At 36.9% G+C, this 17,836-nt stretch overlaps 1 protein-coding gene across 3 annotated transcripts in view; it reads right to left on the minus strand.

Moving 5' to 3' along the window:
- The window catches only part of stxbp6 (syntaxin binding protein 6 (amisyn)), a 212,827-nt gene that overhangs the window by 191,077 nt on the left and 3,914 nt on the right, over positions 1–17,836 (minus strand). Inside the window, exons 1-2 of one of the 3 annotated variants that reach the window (XM_030127515.1) lie at positions 5,867–5,877; positions 2,907–2,913 (exon numbers count right to left, since the gene is read on the minus strand). The exons of the other annotated variants lie outside the window; for them this stretch is intronic. The gene's annotated coding sequence lies outside the window, so the exon portion shown is untranslated. Of the gene's footprint in view, positions 1–2,906; positions 2,914–5,866; positions 5,878–17,836 lie in introns of those variants that run through there. 3 annotated transcript variants of the gene reach the window in all.

Raw genomic sequence — 17,836 nt, forward strand, 5'->3', positions numbered from 1 at the left:
AGGATTCTGGTTTCATTATCAATATCACTTGTCGATTCGATTCTGTATTCTCATTGAATTAGGGAATAAACTCTAGCACAAATGACTCTTTAGTGTCAAATATGCACTACTATTTTGCATTTTATTCACACAAAACTCAGACAGGTTATGAAAGGAGTAGTTAAAGGAGAGTGAGAGATTATTCATAAACAACAGTGAAAGCAGATTAATACAGTGAAATGGTGCTAAACATTAACAGTGTCTCTTCCACAGTCCCACCACCTTCACTACACAGCCAATCAAAGACGTTATATTCATGCAGTTTAACTGGATGCTACGTGGTTAATTATTTCTCCATGTTTGAGGTATTTTTCCCTTGCACATTTAACATCTCACTTATCTCAGGCAGGTTTGCACATGCTGTACACTATTTACCTGACAGTGTACACAGTTACCCAGATGTTGCACATTTATGCAAATATATATTTGTCTCTTAGTAATAGTGGTTAAGTTTTTTTTATATGTTTTATGCTCTTTTTCTTTTGCATGCCATTTTTTTTTAAAAGCCACTTTTTTTGGTCATTATAATTTCCTAGTTAAATTATTGTATTTAAATTTTTATACCTATACTCAATGTAAAAAGCCTGATTTGTTTTGGATGCTTGATGGGGATATGTTGAGTTCGTTATTTGACAATGAAATGTATAGTTTGGCAACAGTGGCAGCTGCTCGTCTTTCAGACAGGGGAAGCTCATTGTCAGCTTACATCAAAAAAAAAATTGTCAAGTTATTTAAACATACATTCGGCCCTCCGTTCCCTTTTAAGAAAATGGTCAGTGACCTTATCGTACCAAGTAGGCGTCTTTTCCAGGGACTGGACCAGTGTCCTCTCAATGTCCAGCAGAGCTGGGCTGCTCAGACGGCCTTGGCCCATTGTGTTGTGGGTGTAAGACTTCAGCCTTTTTAAACAAGAGATGCTCCTTTCACTCCGACCTAGCCGACAGTTTGATTGATTTAACTATCTACAAAATGATATTAAACTCGAACAAGAAATGATTAAATTATGTAACTGAAACAAGAAAACTCTGAAATTATGTTAAATTGAAACAAGGAAGGACAATGAGTGTGTTTTATTTACAGTGCAAGAAATGAACGAGTAATTTCGTAGCGGTTTTTCTCTCAATTTCACAGCAGAATGTGTGACGGTATTAAACTGAACTGTGTCAGTGAAGGAGGAGATCTGAAAATACCTGTCAATCAAACAAGATTCAGCCTTTCGACTGATCCTCCAATCAGCTTGTGGGATTCTGGCGTCCAACCCGGCCGAGCTCCACCCACAGCTCCATTCACCCCCAGAGACGCCCGGCGTCCGGGGGCGGGACAACATCGTGGCATTTATCCAATTACCGTCCAGTTTTGAGGCAATGAAAAAAAACTGTTCCACTCAGTCCCATTGAAGTGCATGGACGCTGAGCTTCTACGGACAAATGCACTGAGCAGAGATCGTATGAGAAAACAGCGCAACGGGAATGTATGAGAAGTGAACAACATCGAGTCTGTTGATTTGTGATAAAGCTGATTCTGAACGAACTCATCTGTGAGATGAACGTGTTCTAACACATTTGTAGTCAATAAAATGTCAACGCAACCGAACATATTTAACCATTTAATTTTCGTAATTTTAGGGGAAGCCGAGCTTCCCTTGCAGTCTATGAGAAATCGCCACTGTTTGGCAAGATTTTTGGGGAAGGCATGGAAACTCAGACAAAAAATTCTGTATCCTGAACTAAAATAAACTTCTTTGATGTAATTGTTATATGTTGGTCATCTTCCTGTTTTGAAGTCAGTAGTGTCTTATAAGCCTATATGGGCCGGACACATAAGTATACAACACTCAAAATATTCATTCATTCATCGGTCATATACTTTTATACCTATCTTAAACTCTTTTGGCATTCAGTGTGGATGGCAAACTGAGACTTTCATTGTACAGGGAAACCTGTTTCTTTACTGTACACATGGCAATAAAACACTTCGAATTCTTTTGAATCCTTTGAACCCTTTTGACTTCTTGGAATGGAAGCTCTGTAACTGTTGCAAATGGTCCTAGTGTCATCTTTACTGGTGAAATAAAAACATACTTAACCCTATAACGCCCAACATATCATATTTTATACATGAGTTTTGAAGCCCTCTGCATGATCAATGTGATAATGTTTTTCTCTTGAAAAACCTGATGTATACAATTAGATACATGCAATACACGCATAATCCACCAGGGGGAGGAATTCATTCACCAGAGGCCTTTCCAGTGACACTACAAGATTGTCATTAATGAGGAAGGAGGCAGAACTTTGACAATTTTGAAAAGGAATTATCAATTTGTTAGACATGCTTGTGTTATATTATGTTTTAGTTTGTTCAAAAATAATATTTGAGCATTGAGACCTGATGTATCAAATATGATACAAAATTGAAAATCAAACATGGAAATTGATATTTGAAAAAAAAAAAAAAACTGGGGGTTGTTCAGAAGGACCAGTAAAGGCTCCGGTTTCAAAGAACTGGAATTTTCTGTCAATGATTTAATGGTTCAGGCTTTACAGGGTTAAGAGTGCGTCTGAACCAAAATATGGAAATGATGTGTGACACATTTGCTAAGACGATGTTGTGGAACCAATAAACAGAATCATTAAGGAAGCAGACTAAGGAACCAGTTCTCTGTTCCCCTCCCTGCTCAATATGGGGTCAGACTTGTCCTCACTTTTGATCCTCTTCTTTGTCTTACTTGATGCTACGACACAGAACATAAAGCCTAGAGAATCATTGTTGAAAAGTCACTGGTTCCTCTTCTCTCTAGTAACACCATGTCCGCTGGAGTGTCTTCTCTGGTTAAATCCTTAACATCATCTCTCCCTACTTGCCACTCTTTTCCTCCAGCTGAGAGGGAAGACTAGCCACATCCCCCTGTAAGCTGTCGCCAGGCAAAGGGGGAGCATATATATCGCCCCTCAAGTGGCCCACTGAAGCATGACAGGGAAGGAGGGATGGGGGGGGGGGGGTCGGAGAATGTGAGAAGGAACACAAGGCAGAGGAAGAGGAGGCGGCTGTAGACAGCAGCCTCTAGGCATTGAAATGTAGCCAGCTACAATGCACAACTTACAGCTTGACTTTCAGCTGTATTACGCAATGCTCACAGTGCGGGGCTGAGTGGGTCTATCCGAGTGTGCCAAGGAGCTACTGTGGCAGCAAAAACAAAACACACATATTTTACAGCTGCTTATCACCCCATTTCCAAAGCAGAGCCCCTTTAAAAAACATTTCATTTACTATGGTTTGTGTTTTGCCAAAGCAGCCAAAAGGAGCAGCACTACTCCTGCTCATACCTTTGCTTTCCTTTTGGCTCAGTGTCTTAAATGGAAAATCTGCTCAGTCGGTGCTCACAGCTCTCATGGGACCTTGTTGGACTGTGGTCTTGAGTTTAGCTGCACAACCACTTATTCTAGCATCAACACATTGCTGCTGTTCTGTCTCCGATTATAGACCCATAGGAGCTCTCGCCACCATAGCAGAAGAAGAAGGCAGTGAAAGAAACAAAATCCACTGACGGGAACGATACGGACCTTATCGTACCAAAGTGAAGGTGTACATCTATAACACTAGTCGCTTTTCCATTGGACATCTGTGCAAAACTTTACCGATATTCACTAAATGTTGAAAAAACAGAAGTGCGTATTGTCGGTTCTTCCATTAAATCACAAATCCCATGATTTGTTTATTTATTATTGTGAGATGACACGAGAAGTCATTCCATAAACATGGCGAGGAACGTAATTATGGTGTTGATTTACAGATATATTCATTATTATTATATATTACCACTCTATCTCGTACTAAATTTAAAAAAAAATAGGACCAATGGCCCTGTAGCTTATCGGCCAAATGAAAAGCTTTAGGAAATGTATCCAGATGTCATTTATTATCACCCAGTTCTGTGCATTTATTATATTACAGAAATAGCCCATGTTTTGGTCATATTCCAATCAGATCTGTAAAAAATTCAAATTCCAACTTGATATCATTGATACTTACTGATTTATTGTATCAATCCACTTCCTATCTGATATAATGGGAAAATTTTTCAAAGTGGCACCAAATCCAGAATCAGATCCAGATCCAAATAATTTCACTAACTTTTGTTGACATCATCATAAAGAAGCTGTACTCTAAGTTTGAAGTCAATCGTAATTGTAGTTTCGGAGAAGAAGACGATTGAAAGTTTTGCAACAGACGACAGACAACGATGACAGACGACAACGTACGCCGCATAACGACAATAGCTTACAGCTTGTCAGCCGGTAAGCTAAAAATGATTGATTTTCCTGGTGCGTCCACACATACCGCGACATGTTTCTTCTTTGCTTGTTGTAACGTACGTCAACATCCATTTTTTTAATTCATCTGACTCTAGTTGCGAAAAAAGGGCTTTCCATTGCAGTTTTGCTTGATATACCATTTGCGCTACACTCGAAAAACCACCTCTTCCCAGCACAAAAACTTTTAATCGAAAAATGAGACTTCTGGTAAAATTGTCGTTTTTCCATTAGGTAAATTTTTATGCGCAAGTTATATTTGCGCAATTTGAGGGTCAATGGAAAAGCGACCCCTGTCTTTAATTTGCTCTAGAAGGAAATAAAAACTGAAAGCTACAGGCCTTAAACACATTCAGTAAACACACAGGTGCCCCGCAATGGTGTGTAAATAACATCTACTAAAAGCACAGAAGCAGAGAGAGGAAAAGTTTAAAGTCCATATGAAGCAGTAATAAATATGTGTACTGACTTTGTCACAACACAGAAAAAAATGAGTTATAAGCCGCCAAGTCAATTTTGAATGATAAAAAAAACAGCACAGGGATATAAAATTAAGTTTAAAAATGATGAAAAAATAAGCAATACTCTACTCTGAAACGCTGGAGGCAAGACCACGGAGGAAGAAGAAGCAGCAGAAAGGCACAGAAGCCAAGAAATGTACATCTACACGTTACCATTTCTACATGTCCTTTATGCTACAAAAAGGAAAAACAAGACGGTCTGAGGTGAAACTAGACACTGACAATAGTAAGACATGCTTTTATGTGCACAGATTTAGTCATTTTAATATCACGGTTTGCTTGTCCATATGCAGATGTTCCACCGATCCACGTTTTCCCTCAAAAAACACAATTTTGCAAAAGGCACCATCACTGCAGCCTTCAGTTATACCAGTGACGTCAAGTAGTTTATATACAGAAAAAATTATTAGACCACCCTTGTTTTCTTCAATTTCTTGTTCATTTTAATGCCTGGTACAACTAAAGGTACATTTGTTTGGACAAATATAATGATAACAACAAAATTAGCTCATAAGAGTTTCATTTCAGAGCTGATATCTAGACATTTTCCATGTTTTCTTGATAATAACCAAAATCACTTCAGTTCTTACATCAATATCTGTGGCATTGTACTGACAAAAACAGCGCTTTTAGTCATTCCATGTTTTCTTTTCTGTCTGTTTTAGTCACATGATACACACAGGAGTTAGTACTTGATTGCATAACTGTTGTTTTTGATGACTTTTGATGGTCTAATAATTTTTTTTTCGCGACTGTATAAAGAAGGACAAAGAAGCCAAAGAGTTTTTACCCCAACTCCAGAATGGCAGCGCTGTTTCAGTGATAGGTTTGGCTATGCAGGACTAGTGGTATACAGGAACAGCGGAAAATAGATTTTAGCTACAAAGGCAAAAACAAAAACACCTTGGGTTGTTGCTTGACTAGCCAGTTTATTTAAGCCAGTTTATTAAGTCTTTAGAAAAACAACTTATTTCTTGCAATAAGCATGATAACAGAGATGCTTTGCCAAAGCAACGGTGCAAAACACAAGATTAGAAAGATTTTTAGTTCAATATCCTCCTGAGACCCAGCAATGCATTTTTGTCCTCTGTAGGGGACAAGAGTTTGACAGTTTTACTAAAAAAAAAAAAAAAATGTCCATTGCAAAGGACATTCCATTAAAAATAAATTAATTCATAAAAATTATTTTTAAAAATGTATCTGGAAAAAAAAACTGTTGCATTATGCAGTTTCCAATCAAGACAATTGTTTAATGTAAAAAAGCTAAAAGTGTCACTTTCCTGGGTCTCAGGAGGATAGAGAAATCCAATGGACCAAATGAGGTCACAACAGCTTATGTCAGTAATTCCCAACCTTTTTTGTCTTGTGACCCCATTTTAACATCACAAATTTCTGGTGACCCCAGACATTCAAAATGGAGACAATTTTTTTGCTAAAATTAATTTGTTTTTGATCATGTAATAGTTTGCTATACTATGTTGCAAATAAACATTAATTTTAAACGACATTTAGTCTATATAATGTATATTATTATGGACGGAAGCAGAAAAGCCAGGTGTAGATTACTGCACAAAGAGAGAATTTGATTTTCCTTGGTCAGGATATGTACAGTCAGTCCAGCTTGGATTTACAAGATAGATTTAATTTATTGGTCCCCGTGGGGAAGTTCATCTTCACTGACTGAAAACATTACAGGAAAAAAAAAAAAAAAAAAAAAAAAAGGCTGACAATGAATACTGAACAAACAAGAACTCAAACTATGAATTATGAAAGAGCTGCAGCATCTGAAACTGACCACAATGAACATTTGAAAGATTAACAGTACCACAGTGCTTCAGTTTCAGCTTCAGAGTTTGTCATGTCTTTTATGGATTGGGATTGCCTCTCTCAATTTACCATATATTTTTCATTAGTAAGCTTATTTTTACTTTTAGCAATTGCTAGAAATTTCAGGCGACCCCAAGGTTGAAAACCACTGGCCTATGTGATTAATAGTCATGAAACACCAACTCCAAAAAGCCCCAGTGTAATATGGAAACACCATTTTTGACCTGCGCCAAAACATGTTGAACAAAAAAATGATGAAAAACCATCAGCTGGTCATTGTTGTTGTTACAGGATGTCCATTCTATGCAATCCACGATTATTTAAAGCCTGTATTTGCAATGTGAAATCTCAAAAAGTTCATGAAAAAAACAAAAAGGCTGCATTGTTGCCATGTTTAAAATCTCCAAATCAAAATAAAATATTAGATGTCGAAGTCTGTTCACATTTTCCGCATCTATTTTTTAACATGTATTATGTTTGACAAATCTCTGAATTTATCATGCAGTGATTTAAAAAAAAAAAAAACAACAACATATTAACCACAAAGGTAATCAACTTAGACTTGATCGAATCATTTCTAAGACAAAACAGCCTATCCCAGACTACTCTCAAAGGTGTGTGAAAGAAATAAAACAAATAAAAGACTTGGCCTCTTTTATAGATCATAGTGTCTGTGGTATTAGACCTTGATTTTACATTCAACGCTTCCACAGGACATACATCTTCATCACATCCACCTGGACTGAACAGTATTCACCACTGCCACATGCACAGATGGTCAATGTTACCTCTCGTGAAATAATGGGGAGATTACACCGTCTACCCTGCTGTTTTTGTTCCACATTGCCTGTCTGTGCTGTTTCTAATTCTAATCCTACCTCAGTGAAGCATTGCACCACAAATAAAAACAAAAAAACTGCACATGTATAGTCGACCGGCCTTGAATGTTCTGAAAAATAACTCCAAGAATTATGTTGTGCACAGTCCAGGTCTTGCTGAGGAAAAACTCACTCTTGTGGTTATTTCATAAAGGAAAAACACAGGTCAGTTCAGGAAATAAGAAGATTTTTTACTAGTATCTCAACAATATGTTATTCCAAAATGTCACTTGGGGAATCAAAGAGGCGGATCAAATAACCTTCTGTGAAATAACCTAGAGAGCCCACAAAAGTTGTTTAAATGTCATTGATATACTAAATTTAAAAAAAAAATAAAAAAAAAAACAAGTACAAGGGTCAGGCAGCTTATTGTAAGATTTCAGCCATGATGGAGCTGTCCAAGTTTTCTCCAAGTAAATCCCTCCACCAGACCAAACACAGTCATCAGCCCAGTTTTCTGCCAACAAAAACCAACGGGGATCCTCAAATATGCTTTACTTTGTCAAATCTGCTGCACTGTGATTAAATCAAAGGCTTTTAAAACATGTGTATTTACGAAGAACAGCTTATTTGTTGACAATAATGTTAATGATTAAATTACATTCACATCAGTGTTGCAATATGGACCATTGCTAATAGCTAACAAATGCTAAACACGTCACAAAATAGTCTGAATAGTAATGAAAAATAAACAAATAAATAAATAAATAAAATAACCTGCCAGGTATTTGGGTGCGTCTATAAAACTGGTCCCTAAAAGCAGGACAGAGGGGCTAAAAATTCAGACAATATGTAGACTAATGTTATGAAGCAGGTTTGGAAGCACTTTGGAGGATAAAAAGTATTTTTCAAATATAACACATTTTATTTAGTTTTTAGAATATTTTTATGTAAAAATCTTCATGTAACACAGTAAAAAGGACACGAAAATTACATGCTACTATTTTTTTTTTATATCTTAAATTCTCTCACAGGTACATTTTGGGAATTGAAGTAAATATGCAAGGTAGAGTGTTTCACAAAAATGACCTCTGTTGCAAAATCACTTGCAATTTACATGTTTAAATGGGCAGGTTCTACAGGGTGTCCCATAAGTCTCCACACATAGGAAAAATAAACGTTTCTTGACATAAACCATTTTTATTTATATAATATGCTCTATATGACTGCCATTTTGTCGGGAACACATTTCAATGCGTGTCCTCCACTGCTGAAGAACTATAAAGAAGAAATATAAAGAAATACATGTTAGAACCATATGTATTATGTCTCCTATGTATGGAAACTTATGGGACACCCTGTATATGTAATGCAAGTGGACACGATGGGTTACACACGAAACCTGCATGTCTGGATCAGAAAAACCACTAGGATCGTCACATTTAACACAGTGTCTTTATTTATATCGGTATATAAGATCATTTGAAGCGATATTTTCAAGATAAAATGCACCTAGGTAGCTTTTCCTGTCCCATTTTTGGTCCTATGTTTGGTCCTAATATTTTATTAAAAATTACTCATTAATTTTGGGATGGCTCAGAGCAAGAGTATCATTTTTTTGCATTTATCTGAGGTCATCATTAGGCACATCCTGAGGGGATATGTGTCTAAATTTGTCTTTTATTATTGGGTCTAAAAAGCTGGAAAAGTACCAGATACCAAAATAAACCCAGTTTCATGGAAAGACCCCTTTACATTCAATATGATTTCAATATTTGACCTATCAGCAGGAGCCCTGATAAACTGATGATGCAATCAGATGAAGGCCCGATCAGACACCCCCTTCCCTAAGGTTACAGGTTTAGTTTGTAACAAGGCTGCTGATGGTAACTAATACAATATTCCTTACCCATCTTCCACTTACACATGGGTAGGAGGATCTGCTATGGATGGACACGTCATCATGAACGACAGATGACTAAATCCCACATGACACATACAAGTAAATAAATATAATAGTCTTGTTGGTCTTGATTGACGTCCCACTGACAGCACTGATTGAATATCTGATCGGTTAAATATCAGCAGTAATAGTCCACGAAAGCTGCGACAGGAACATTTATTTACTTACTACCACTAATTACCCATAATCCCTCTTGTTCACTGTAACAACTGACTATAAATCTAGTTGAAATAGTCACTTAATATATTCCGTTTGACAGTCAGTTTACAGGCATTTCAAGAAGTTTCATATTGGAGTCATTCAAACAGATGACACCATCATTTATATTTTTACTCCAAATGAATACTGATGATTGATCTTATTGAATACTAATAATTGATACTGACCCCTAGAACCTACAGGAAGTAAGAACATGAAAAATGACTCGCTCAGTTCAGTTCTGTCTAATCTGAGTTACTGTAAACACCTAAAATTTAGGTTATTCCAGTTGTAGATGTAAATGGCTTATCCTAATGGAACTAAAAGGTGACAAGCCTTCATTTTACAGGGTGGGGAAGCAAAATTTACAATATTTTCATTGAAAGGGATTGAAAGATAGTGTATGACCAATTAGTTTATTGAAAGTCATGAGAATTTATTTGCCACAAGAAAATTGACATAATAGAAAATGTTTTTATTCTATGTGTCCTCCTTCTTTCTCAATAACTGCCTTCACACGCTTCCTGAAACTTGCGCAAGTGTTCCTCAAATATTCGGGTGACAACTTCTCCCATTCTTCTTTAATAGTATCTTCCAGACTTTCTCGTAATAGTTTTGCTCATAGTCATTCTCTTCTTTCCATTATAAACAGTCTTTATGGACACTCCAACTATTTTTGAAATCTCCTTTGGTGTGACGAGTGCATTCAGCAAATCCCACACTCTTTGACGTTTGCTTTCCTGATTACTCATATGGGCAAAAGTTTCTGAAAAGGTATGGATAATAGTGTTAGGTATGATTATGTTTGGTTTCAAAACAATTGACGTAGTGCCTGCTGAGAAAAAACAACTAAATGTTCATTGTAAATTTTGCTTCCCCACACTGTAGGTGATAGCACTTAATGAATATTTGTGAATTTCTCCAAACTGACCCCTCTAAAACCCTACACACTGAACCCTTAACTGACACAAATCTGATTGTGACTATGAGGTTTGTCTGTTTATTTATCACAATACATCATTCACCACTAAAATAATGTTAGCACTTATTGTCTCACATTACACAGGTCTGGGTTATATTGAATTTTGGGCTTCCTCTTTTGACAAATTCATGTGGAAAGCTGTCTTTTTTTTATTCATTTGCTTCGCAGAGACACAGCAAGTTCTCGAAGCAAAACTGAAAGTCGTTATGTGTGACTTGCCCAAACCACGATGTTAAATGTGTGCGTTATAGTGTCACGAGACAAGAAATTGCAAGAAGGGTGGTTGTCAAAGAGGACTGAGTCAGCGCTCTTTATAAGTGTTTTCAGGACTAGAACTGATCCGCAGACATAAGGGGAGAACTTATGTTTGCACTGAGACTTGAATCGATTATCGGATTACTTGCTGATTGTTTCCAGTTGATTAATTTATTGATTAACTCAGATAAATCAATGATGGCATTTTGATTATGTCCAATAAAATACAGAAGAATGCATCACTCTGGGGTTTTAAGATATAAAACTAAATATAGATAGACTTTATTTTGAATATAAGTAGACAAAACAAATTCCAGATTTAACTCAAATATAGGGTATATATATACATCCAATATATTGAAATAAATCAACCAAAAAAGAAAATAAATACCACACAAATGTATAACAATTTCATTGTGGCTGTTTAACAATACTTAATGTCCAAAAATGAGTAGGAAGAAGCCGATCTTATATTGTCCTATCCCAATTTTACATGACTTGGCTAATTAGCTAGTGTATACAGTCCATATCAAAGAATAGGTCAGTCATTAACCCTTTCATGTATAGTGGTCACTACAGTGGACAGCTATTCAACAGCTGTTCTCTTGTATATTCATGGATTTAGTTGTTTTAGTTCCATATCAACCAACACAGTGGACACTAATGCATCATCTCATAAACTGCAATTCAAACTATTACTGTAACTTTGCTGTTCTTGATTGGTTCTTGAGTGGAAAACAATTGTTAATTGTTATTTTTTGCATATTATCTCCATGAAGTGAGTAATAACTAGTATTAGAATATGCTAAAATGTGAGAAAACATCAGGTTAGCTGCATTAAACATGGTTTCATTTCACTGCTTTCATATCACTTTATGATATTGGGTTTTAAATACATGTTTCTTTGCTTCAAGAATAAAATTCATGGTGTAGCTGAGTGGACATTTTTGTAAATCTCTGAAAAAAAACCTCAATCTCATTGTTTTTTTCATGCCTAAGGAGGAATAAAAACATTAAAAAAAACAAAAAAAACAAAACTCAACTAAGGTTCTCATAATTCATGCATGAAAGGGTTAAATTACAAAAAAAAGAGAATAAATGATTACGTACCATCAATAACTATTACTGTTGCACTCATGTTCATTATTACTATATCTCTGGAAAATAAGGTTTTTATACATCTTTTTAAATTTTCTGTTTTCCACACTGTTTGATATTTAGATCCAATCCATTCCACAAAAAACTCCCCAACATGAAATACACGTCTTTTTACAATTTGTTCTAGTGAAATGTTTTATATTTAGCTTCTGTCTGTCATAACCACCCTCTCTATCTGTGAATAATTTCTGTATGTTACTTGGAAGTCATTTATTTCTTCCTTTGTCTAATATTTGTGCCGTTTTCATTTCTACCAAATCCTTTAATTTGAGTGTATGTGAGAGTAACAGTAGTTTATTGATATGTTCTAGATATCCTGTATTTTTTATTATCTGTATTGCATAATGGTCACTTTTCATCAAGGCAGTAAGATGAATAGGTATAATCTCACTCTTTTGCCTCAAAAGGGAAATATATAGAAGGTCCAGTTCATTTCCCTGGGTGACTCAGCCACTAGTGAAGGTTATATGGTGCCACCGAGGCATGGGCCAACCATGGATCAATGAATGACATGACAGGCCCCCAAATGAGCTCATTCTTTATAGCCCAGCACCTTACAGCAGTAAAACATTTGGGAGGGACCAAAGCGTGGTGGATAAACAGGAGAAAAGCAAACATAGAGCACTTACCAATAGATGTCTCCAACACAAGTGCATGGCTCATTACCACAGTGAATCAGTTCTATACTGGAGCAGTGGCGTGATATATTAACAATGTAAGAGAGTTTGCATAAGGATAAGGATGGATGCACAGGAGAAACAATGTCAGCGTGCAGCACAAAAACTGATGTAAACATGACAAAAAGGAGCGAGCTTAGGCTGTGTCCACACGGTCGTTTTCAAAAAAGTGCTCCATAAACATAGAGTCGTTTCAGGAAATATCTGCATCCACACGAAACTACTGAAAACAATGTAGTACAAATGCCAGGCCTGTATGTGGCGTTGTAATGCTCTGGCAAAAAACAGAGAAGACGTAGAGCATGCGCATGAACCTTGCTTGGTTCTACCGGGTCTGATCCAAGGTTATTACCGTTAACGAAAACGAACGAAATGACGAAAACTAAAATTGAAAAAACATTTTTGTTAACTGACATGAATAAAAACTCAAATTAAAAGAAAAAAACGATAACTAACTGAAACTGTATTGTGTGCTTACAAAACTAACTAAAACGTATAAAAATGATGTATAAAATTCCCTTAGTTTTCGTCTTTGAAAATGTTAAAATAGGATAGAACGTGAAAATTTTGTGTAAGATCAACAGTATAAGAGAGGTATAGAAGTCAGGAGGCCAACAGTGAAAGTATGGAAAGTTTCAGTTTCGTTTTCACGTAAGTGACGTTGTGTATGGATCACACCCCCACCTACTTTACCCCCTTCAACCTGCTAAAGGGAATTTATCCATGGTACTGTACATATGTTTGTGTCTGTGCTCAGTCAGAGCCGCCCTGACCTGACCCCCAAATTAAGTGTCCAGGGTAACCTCACTTATTTCTTTGAATAGGACGGCAAGGAAGATAAAATATATGAAAAAACTGAAACTAATACTAAAACTAAACTAAACTAAAACTAAGCATTCAGAAAAAAAACGATAACTAATAAAAACTAGCAAACCTGCTCTAAAAACTAATTAAAACTAACTGAATTAGAGAAAGAATAGTCAAAACTAAATAAAACTAAACTATAATTAAAAGTCCAAAACTATTATAACCTTGGTCTGATCCAATATTTCAGTGATTCCCAACCTTTTTTGGCTTGTGACCCCATTTTAACATCACAAATTTCTGGGGACCCCAGACATTCAAAACAGAGACTTTTTTTTTTTTTGCATTTTGGTTGCCCCTCTCCAAGAGCAAGAGTAGATGCAAGAGCATGTGGTGAAAATTGTTAGGTTGTTTTTTTATTGTCTGGGGCACCGCATAGCAATTGTGGGCCCCCTAAAAGCTAAACAGTACAAGGAAGTACCTGTTGGAGCGGGTGGGGGGGTCATGTTACGTAACTGCCGTAACTACTGTAACTGGCGAAAACCAAAAGTTAAACTTATCATGCTTTGGACATCTGACTCCTGGCTTCTATGACTCTGCTGTACACCGGAGCTTACACGAAATTTTCATTTCTAACCTATATCCCTATATCCACTGGGGCCCCTCTATGGGCCCCATGAGTTTGTCATGTTCACCCCCCCCACACCCTTTACAGCACCCCAGCTCATTGTAATGAAAGAGTAGCCGAAAATTTTGATTCAATATGTCCAATAAACCCAATAATTGCTGTAGCACGAGCACTACTCTGTAGTCCGCCATTATTGTTGTTGTTGTGAAGTGGCGTCTTGCTTCTGGGGTGAAAGGGTACAGAGGTGGGGCTATGACATCATTTTAGAAAAGTTGCAGTTTGGTCGTACAGACGAAGACGTAGAACCGGCGTTTTCAAATTTATCCACTCTGAGTTCAGTTTCAGTGACTGAAAACAGCGGTTTCCTATGGACGAAAGGCTTATCCGATACAAAACTTTTGGGGATACGACCGAAACCGTCTTCATATGGGCAGGGCCAGTTGTGTATTATAACGCATTACCATAGAGATGTGTATTGCAGAAGAATAACCTCTGTAATGCAGGGAAGGGGACTGCAGCCTGAGTGATTCAAATTGCTCACAAAGTCAGTGTCATTTTGTTTGTTTTGCTAGTCAGGCAGTTTTTGTTCCTCTTTTCATTACACGAGCCACTAGAAAAACAAAAGCGTTTCGGTGTCGAGCCTTCAAGAGTATCTGTCCTCTCCAGCAGAAGAATGAGCTGAGGCGGTGGACACTCAGGGAGGCAGCCAGCTCCACACTTTACATTATGCTGACTGTAATTGGACACTGAAGTATGAGGAATAAGGTATAAGCTTATCTTTTATGGCGCACTAGAGCAAATTAGACGATGGATTTCTGCATAGGAAGAGGCAATATTTTAACATAGGACGGTGAGTTAAAGCAAATGGGAGGCACAGGGGTAGGATTAGGAGACTGGCTGCTAATCTGAGCTGCCAGGTCCGAACCTGTCACAGATATACAGGTCTGGAGACGTGATGTAATTGCTCTGCAGAGAGATACCCACTATTAAAAACTACCACCTTTCCTTATCTTTGGCTTTAGCAGACTTAGACCAAGCAATTATAAAAACAGTGAAACAAATAACGAGTGGGAATTGCAGCAAAAAATAGTTACAAAAACAGTGAAAAATGATGGAAAAGGACTCCAAGGTAACACGGAAACCACAGGGTCATTCAAAAAGAATGAACCGATTTCATGACACATTAAGCATTGTCCTGGAATGAGTCAAAGATCATTTGAAACAGGAGTTTTCTAAGTTTGAGCTTTTTTAAATGAAAACGTGCCACAGCGATGGGTTGGTCTAAAGGGGGCCCAAGACCTTGGTCTATGTGCTTGGCCTGCGAGATCCCCAGACCCCACAGTGTGTAATTTTTTTCTTGTGGGGACACGTTTATGTCCCACCGCTACCCACTAACCTCAATGACCTTAACCCTTTCATGCACAGTGGTCACTCCAGTGGACAGTTCTTCTCCAGCTGTTCTCTTGTATATTCATGGGATTTGTTGTTTTAGTTCCATATCAGCCAACACAGTGGACACTTATGCGCCATCCCATAATAACACACTGCCATTCAGACCATTACAGTAACTGCACTGTTCTAGATAAACCTGATCTGCACTAACATGTTTGAGTGGAAATCAGTTGTTATCTGTTAGAAAAAAAAGTGGGTTTTTTTGCATATTTTCTCCATGAAAAGAGTAATAACTAGCATTAGAATATGTTAAAATGTGAGAAAACATCAGATTTTATTTTATTTCATTGTTTTCAAATCACTTTCTGATATTGGGTTTTAAACACGTTTCGTTACTTCAAAAATTAAATGCATTGACATTTTTGTAACTCCATGAAAAAAAAAAAAAAACCTTGATCACATTGTTTTATTCATGCCTATGGAGGAATAAAAACTCTCAAGAAAAAATCTTAACTAAGGTTCTCATAATTAATGCATGAAAGGGTTAAACATCGAATAACAACAGCAATCTACTCAGTGGATCGTGATATGCTGATGCGCGTCTAGGAGGAATTTTTTTATCGCATAGATATTGATTGTGCTGCAGGTGGTGGACCCATTGAACACTTGTAAGACTGGAAATAAAAGTTGATTGTGAGTAGAATACTTGTGACTTGGCTGGAGTTTTCTATTGCTTTTCCTTATTAACCCTTAGGGGTCCACGGTCACCGGCAAGTGACTGAATCACATGACATATTCAACACTTCGTAGCGTTGGAAGTTGGTCACGTACACTACTGGGGACAATTGCATTCGAAAGTGTGGACTCTAAACACTCTCCCGCTTTTTATTTGATGTTCATAGAGCACATACAACCGGAGATATGACACCGTGAGTAAAAGTATGAAAATGAAGTGGGGGGGTGTTATATTTCTGACCATATCTTCGTCATTTTTTTTATCCTTTTTCAAAACAGAAAAAACTGTCCGAATCTGCGAATTCTAATCCCTAGACTGCATTAGCATTACAGGTAAAGGTGAGAATGACCCCCACCTGATCCTGATGCAGAAACCGGGAGGACCAGGGGTGGGGCGGTGGGTGGGTGGGGATGAGAAAACCGGAGAAAACGCCTATGTAAAGATATGCTTTTATGTCAAATATTTGAATATAATTTTCATTTATTACAATTTTAATTGTATATACCTAATATTTGGAACCAATAGTCACTTTTAAAGTCTTTGAAAAGGTTCGTTAAGCATCTTTGTTTTATTTATGTAATAAATTACATACATTTTTCAAATCGGATTTTATATTTTTTGTGTGTTTTTTAGCCTTTTGTGTTGATATAGTAGGTTAAACTGAAAAAATAATAGACAGATGAGATAGATGAAGTTGTGCTGAAAAAAAAGATACCAAACATGAGTATAGTAAACATTTCTCTATATAGTATATAAAGGCAAAATCAAAAGTACTCAAAAACGGTCAAAAAAAGGCTCAGACCCCTAAGGGTTAAAATACTGCGTAATGAAATCGGTTCATTCTTTTGGAATAACCCTGTAGAATCCAGAGTACAGGACTCGTAAACACAGACTGTATTTTCACTTTTGTTTATGTTTAAGCTTTTACAACATTCATGGTTTGAGTCAGTATGTTAATTGCTACGTATCACCCAGCCAAAAAATCTGACACTTCTCAAAAACATTACACTTTTGCGGTGTGTGTTTTTGTTTTCTTACCTGAGGACACCAAGACTGAAATGTGTAATTTGTTCATTTTGGAGCCACTCCCAAAGGCTCCCTCTGAACAGATGCTTGGGTTTGCTTATGCCTTAAGCCAACTCTGCTCCAGCGCTCATAAGTAGCCATACCAAACATTTTTGTAGATTACAAGCTTAAACTTCAGAGGAGGTGGGCACGGTTCCTCAACATGTGTGGACACCATGGAGATAAACCCAACAAGGCTACTGTAATTTCAAAAACAAGGCTGGAACACTTCAGAGGATAGGTTATTCCCCTTCTATAGCTAATGTTTCTTATTACTGAATTCTTAATTTTAGCCAAGACTGTTTTTAGCTGTTGTTTGAACTCCTGTTCTTTATTATTATTGTTTTTTTTTTTTTTTATCTTTTCTGCACTTTCCTTTCGTTTAATGTTTTATTCTCTATGATTTTAATGTCATTTTATGCCTTTGTAAAGCACTTTGAATCACCTTGTGTATGAATGG

The sequence above is a fragment of the Sphaeramia orbicularis genome, chromosome 22, assembly GCF_902148855.1.
Source record: "Sphaeramia orbicularis chromosome 22, fSphaOr1.1, whole genome shotgun sequence".
NCBI lineage: Eukaryota > Metazoa > Chordata > Actinopteri > Kurtiformes > Apogonidae > Sphaeramia > Sphaeramia orbicularis.